This window comes from Triturus cristatus, chromosome 2_2 (genome assembly GCF_964204655.1).
Source record: "Triturus cristatus chromosome 2_2, aTriCri1.1, whole genome shotgun sequence".
Taxonomy (NCBI): domain Eukaryota; kingdom Metazoa; phylum Chordata; class Amphibia; order Caudata; family Salamandridae; genus Triturus; species Triturus cristatus.
In genome coordinates, this window is record NC_140582.1 from 101,277,506 (window position 1) to 101,284,068 (window position 6,563).

The 6,563-nt window shown below is 37.8% G+C and overlaps 1 long non-coding RNA gene across 1 annotated transcript; it reads left to right on the forward strand.

Annotated features, from left to right (window-relative positions):
• Positions 1 to 4,114: 4,114 nt before the first annotated feature.
• On the forward strand, positions 4,115 to 5,468 carry LOC146861939 (uncharacterized). Its single transcript, XR_014978349.1, has 3 exons — positions 4,115 to 4,617; positions 4,870 to 4,948; positions 5,249 to 5,468. It is a non-coding gene; the product is annotated as an uncharacterized LOC146861939 (long non-coding RNA).
• Positions 5,469 to 6,563: the final 1,095 nt, after the last annotated feature.

The following is a 6,563-nucleotide window of genomic DNA, read 5'->3' on the forward strand; positions in this document are numbered from 1 at the left end:
GCCGCCATCATGGAAAGTCCTAATCAGGTCCTAATGGATTCAATTCAGAGTGGGGATAATTGAATAATATTAAATGCCCTAAACTAGCGTTATATGCTCTTCTTTTCTTTTACTCATTAAATACCTGCTTAAACAAGATTGAAAATAAAATACAAAAAAATGTAGAAAAGTTACCTTATATCCCAGTATATTACCGCCACTCCTTACATTCTAGCTATCCACAATACATTAGTGTAGATAAGTACGAACCGACTATTGCAAGCAACAACGTCTGAAGAACATGTGAACCCTTTTTACGCTCCATTATTGTATAAGAGCCCAGATCTCATCTTTATCATTAAGGCCTAGCGTTGTGGTATGATATTTCGCTATTAGTCTGGCCTCTAATCTGTTAAGTTTTGTTTGTAACTCAGTTTTTTCGAAATTACCGACTAAACACATTACTGACCATTTTAAGTCATTTTCTGAATGCAGATGGTTCTGAAAATGCTGCACCAATGGGGCCCCCTGAACTTTACATTTAATTCTTGATTTGTGTTGCAATATACGTTTCTTTACATGCTGTGTTGTCTGGCCTATGTAATATTTATTACAAGGACACTTTATGCAATAAATTGCATTTTTTGAATTGCAATTGGAAAATGTTTTTTGGTAGTGCGTAAGGCCATTAATCTCCAACTGTTTGGAGTCTTCTGTTAGATTACATGCCACACAGTTTTGGCATCGGAAGTGACCAACTACCGGTGGTAATTGCAGGAGGTTCCGCAGATCTTTTCTTGGTATTTCTGTCTGTCTTGTAGCCCTCACGAGTTGTTGTCGGATATTTTTACCTTTTTTAAAAGCAAACAAAGGTTTCGAAATTCCCAAAGGCTCAATTATTTTCCAGTTATTTTGGACAATTTTTTTGACTTTATTAGCTTTTGGATCAAAAGTCAACACACATGTCAATGGAGTGATTTTATCCTTTGCTTTTGGAACTAATAAGACTTCCCTCGGGGTGTACCACGCTCTTTTGAGTGCACCTTTCACTAATTTTTTCGGGTATCCTCGAGTTATTAATTTGTCTTTTAATATCTCTGCATTAGTGAAAAAGTCTTTTTTGTTTGTACAATTTCTTCTTACACGGAGAAATTGTCCGTACGGCAAATTTTCCTTTAAAGTACGTGGGTGGCTACTTGTAAAATGTAAAAGAGTGTTACGGTCTGTCGGTTTAGTGTATAGACAAACCCCCAGTACTTCATTTTCCTGTTGGATAAAGACATCCAGAAAGTTTATTTTGTCATGGTCAGCACTTTTAGTGAAGTTAAATTCAGCTGTTCTTGAGTTTAGCCAGTTGTGAAAGTCTTGTAGACATGTATCATCTCCATCCCAAATCATAAAAATATCATCTATATAGCGACACCAAAACCCAATATTGGTTAAAAATGGGTTGGTGTCACTATATATCCATCTTTTTTCGAATTCAGCCATAACTAGGTTAGCTATTTCAGGTGAAAAACTGCAGCCCATTGCGACTCCCGATACTTGCAAGTACAATTTTTCTTTGAAATTAAAAAAATTATTTTTTAAGCATAAAGTAGCTAGGGCTATTATGAATTCGGTAGGAACTTGATGGGGGCGATCTCTTTCATCCAGTTTATATTGCATGACAGCCAATGCCTCATCTTGTGGAATGTTGGTATACAAGGATTCGATATCGAAGGACACCAGAAGTTGTTTTTCTCTGTTATAAGGTAATCCTTCTACCTTCGATATCAAATCCATTGTATCTCTCACATAGGATGGAGTCTTTTTCACCAAAGGAATCAGAAAAGTATCAATGTATTTGGCCAATGGTTCCAAAATAGAACCACATGCAGACACAATGGGTCTACCTGGTGGATCTATCAATGTTTTGTGCACCTTTGGTAAAACATATATACTTGGTGTCTTAGTTTTGTCACTATTGAGATAATCAAACTCGTTCTTACATAACCAACCTCCCTCTAAACCATCTTTGGTAATCTCAAAGATTTAGGGATTTAGCCAATAACCCTACAATAATAATTAAGTCGGCTGATAAAGGGGGTGGAATCGTGCTTTGGGATACAGACAAATATGATCATGAAGTTATTCGACAATTGTCTAATCCAATGCATTACAGATTACTGGGAACTAACCCTACACTCGAGTTAAAATCAGAGATCTTTGAGATTACCAAAGATGGTTTAGAGGGAGGTTGGTTATGTAAGATCCACCAGGTAGACCCATTGTGTCTGCATGTGGTTCTATTTTGGAACCATTGGCCAAATACATTGATACTTTTCTGATTCCTTTGGTGAAAAAGACTCCATCCTATGTGAGAGATACAATGGATTTGATATCGAAGGTAGAAGGATTACCTTATAACAGAGAAAAACAACTTCTGGTGTCCTTCGATATCGAATCCTTGTATACCAACATTCCACAAGATGAGGCATTGGCTGTCATGCAATATAAACTGGATGAAAGAGATCGCCCCCATCAAGTTCCTACCGAATTCATAATAGCCCTAGCTACTTTATGCTTAAAAAATAATTTTTTTAATTTCAAAGAAAATTTGTACTTGCAAGTATCGGGAGTCGCAATGGGCTGCAGTTTTTCACCTGAAATAGCTAACCTAGTTATGGCTGAATTCGAAAAAAGATGGATATATAGTGACACCAACCCATTTTTAACCAATATTGGGTTTTGGTGTCGCTATATAGATGATATTTTTATGATTTGGGATGGAGATGATACATGTCTACAAGACTTTCACAACTGGCTAAACTCAAGAACAGCTGAATTTAACTTCACTAAAAGTGCTGACCATGACAAAATAAACTTTCTGGATGTCTTTATCCAACAGGAAAATGAAGTACTGGGGGTTTGTCTATACACTAAACCGACAGACCGTAACACTCTTTTACATTTTACAAGTAGCCACCCACGTACTTTAAAGGAAAATTTGCCGTACGGACAATTTCTCCGTGTAAGAAGAAATTGTACAAACAAAAAAGACTTTTTCACTAATGCAGAGATATTAAAAGACAAATTAATAACTCGAGGATACCCGAAAAAATTAGTGAAAGGTGCACTCAAAAGAGCGTGGTACACCCCGAGGGAAGTCTTATTAGTTCCAAAAGCAAAGGATAAAATCACTCCATTGACATGTGTGTTGACTTTTGATCCAAAAGCTAATAAAGTCAAAAAAATTGTCCAAAATAACTGGAAAATAATTGAGCCTTTGGGAATTTCGAAACCTTTGTTTGCTTTTAAAAAAGGTAAAAATATCCGACAACAACTCGTGAGGGCTACAAGACAGACAGAAATACCAAGAAAAGATCTGCGGAACCTCCTGCAATTACCACCGGTAGTTGGTCACTTCCGATGCCAAAACTGTGTGGCATGTAATCTAACAGAAGACTCCAAACAGTTGGAGATTAATGGCCTTACGCACTACCAAAAAACATTTTCCAATTGCAATTCAAAAAATGCAATTTATTGCATAAAGTGTCCTTGTAATAAATATTACATAGGCCAGACAACACAGCATGTAAAGAAACGTATATTGCAACACAAATCAAGAATTAAATGTAAAGTTCAGGGGGCCCCATTGGTGCAGCATTTTCAGAACCATCTGCATTCAGAAAATGACTTAAAATGGTCAGTAATGTGTTTAGTCGGTAATTTCGAAAAAACTGAGTTACAAACAAAACTTAACAGATTAGAGGCCAGACTAATAGCGAAATATCATACCACAACGCTAGGCCTTAATGATAAAGATGAGATCTGGGCTCTTATACAATAATGGAGCGTAAAAAGGGTTCACATGTTCTTCAGACGTTGTTGCTTGCAATAGTCGGTTCGTACTTATCTACACTAATGTATTGTGGATAGCTAGAATGTAAGGAGTGGCGGTAATATACTGGGATATAAGGTAACTTTTCTACATTTTTTTGTATTTTATTTTCAATCTTGTTTAAGCAGGTATTTAATGAGTAAAAGAAAAGAAGAGCATATAACGCTAGTTTAGGGCATTTAATATTATTCAATTATCCCCACTCTGAATTGAATCCATTAGGACCTGATTAGGACTTTCCATGATGGCGGCAATAACATATATGTGCATTTTGGTGAATTTGGGTATTTATTCGTTTCCGTATGTATAAACTTACTGTTCTCCGTTTCAGTTGAATAGTAGTCCTTTTACTAGGTCTATGGTTGGCAATGTCGTTGTCTACCATCAACATAGAGAGAGTGGTCCTTTTATTATGTTTACGGCAATATTTGCCGGGTTTAAATAGACTTCCGCATCACGTGACATCGGACGCGATCCGTGTAGACTGGAGGGAGAAGGAACGTTAGAAGTGGGTCCTGTGTATAAACTTCGAGGTAAGGAGACGTACGATTCGGCAAAAGTGTAAATATACCTACCGTTACACCAAGGCTAAAGAGAATTGATACTTAGATTTGGTTTTTTTATTGGTTCTATTGACAGAGTTGAGAGCGAGGCGACCTCAAGCAGTGCTAAAACAGTGTATATGCACAAACATATGCAGAATACTTGAACCGTATAACGAGTGGTTTTGGAAGGGTCGAATAATTATACACAAGGTATGTACCACATATCCTTTTCAATAATAGGCAGGTTCTATTATCTAATTTCCCCTAATGGGTGTAACCTACGGTGTCAATTACTTTGGGTTTTCTCGTTTTAAATAACGATACAATCGATGCACTTTGAGATTATACTGACTTTAAGATAAAGGGTAACGGATGTGGGAGTCAGTGACTTGGAAATAGATACATTGATTATAGGTGGAGTGATTTTCCATTGAGATAATTTTTGGTTTTGATTGCTTTTAGCCCGCCAAAATAATTTATAGAAAAAAGAAAGAAAGAAAAGACGATTATTTGTTCCGACCATACCCTAATTGGACAATAGGTAATATGCAGTTTTCAATATAAGGTATTTTAAGTTTATTCAACATACCACATATTAATACACCTAATTGCTTTACATTCACTGTCGGTGATATATTAGATTGGGTTGTAAGGTTGTTATACACTCTGGGTGTTTTATTTGAAGTTCTACGTTTTGTTGTATGAGCCGCCACTTCAGTTTTGAACTGTTGTAATATAACTGTAATATAGTGTCTTTTAATATTATTCCTGTGTTTCTGTGTATATAATCTAAATAGAGATAAGATGGATATTAATAGGGACAATTAATTTGTTCTTACAGGTTGTAAATTATTGGTTCGGATGCCCTAGTCCTGATGAGGCCAAAAGAGTTATTTGGCTGAAACGCGTCGACATTTATTTTGAAGACACTCACTGGATTATGATTTATGTTTTGACTTATTTGTGAAAGAGCACTCAAAATAATTAGGAGATTGTAAACGACAAAATCTCGTAGTGCGTCTTTAGTAGTGATCTTCTATATATAGGAATGCTGTTTCAAAAAAAAGCCCATAAGCATCCTGGTACATTAAAAAGGGCGTTTGATGATATGTATATGTTCAGTGATTGTGCTATATGTAAGTATTGTAAATATTGTATTTGTTTGTATATATATGTCTAAAAACAAAAGAATTTCAAAAAAAGTGTGGTAGAAAATAAATATCCTCACACTTATAAAAAGTAATTGATACATTTTTGGTTTTCATTGGAATCGCCGTTGACTTGGTCACAAAATTTAATAATACAGGTTTTGTTGGAGAAATAAATATTACTCCAGGGGAGAGATAATTCATCTATCTCTTCGCCTAAACTTATGTGAGAGTATCAGTCCCGAGGCATTATCTTTTTCTATATATCGGAAACTGCCATGATGGCACCATCGGCATGAAGGGCATAAATGGTGCCTGAGCATAGTTTTGTGGCATGCCCAAATTGAATGCAAGCGGACCCACGGGACCTGAAGGTGCTCCGGATGGGAAGGCTGCTCTATGAAATACTCCATACATGGCATTTAAAAAATGCGACGGATCCGCACCTGGAGCCGGGAATTGCGGGTATGGATTCGATCCTGTATCCAGCTGGGGAGTAACCGGCGCCGGAGCCATCAGATCCACTACCGGATCCACTGGTTCACCTTCAGGCACAGGAGAGAGTTCAGCATCCTGATCCGGCCAGGCGTCGGAAGCTGGTGAATCCCTCGGCGCCGGAGACTGCGCCGGAGTAACCTTAGGCGAAGGCGACTTCTCCCGAGTCACATGAGGAGAAGGTGAAGGCGAAGGTGAAACAAAGTCCTTACCGTGACATCAAGGTGAAGGCGACTCCGAAGCCCTACCCTTCATCGATTGGCGCCGAGTCTCATGCTTCCTCGTTTTCTTTAGCTTTCTCGACCTCGACGAGTGGGAAGTTGACGACTCCGGCTTCGACTTATCTCGCTTGCGACCTCTACCTTCCTTCTTTGCCTTCGCTATAAACAGCTTCGCTTCCTGTTCCTTAAGTGCCTTTGGATTCATTTTCCTGCAACAGGAACAGTCCTCCACATCGTGATCCGACGACAGACACCATAAGCAATATTCATGGGGGTTAGTGATGGACATGTG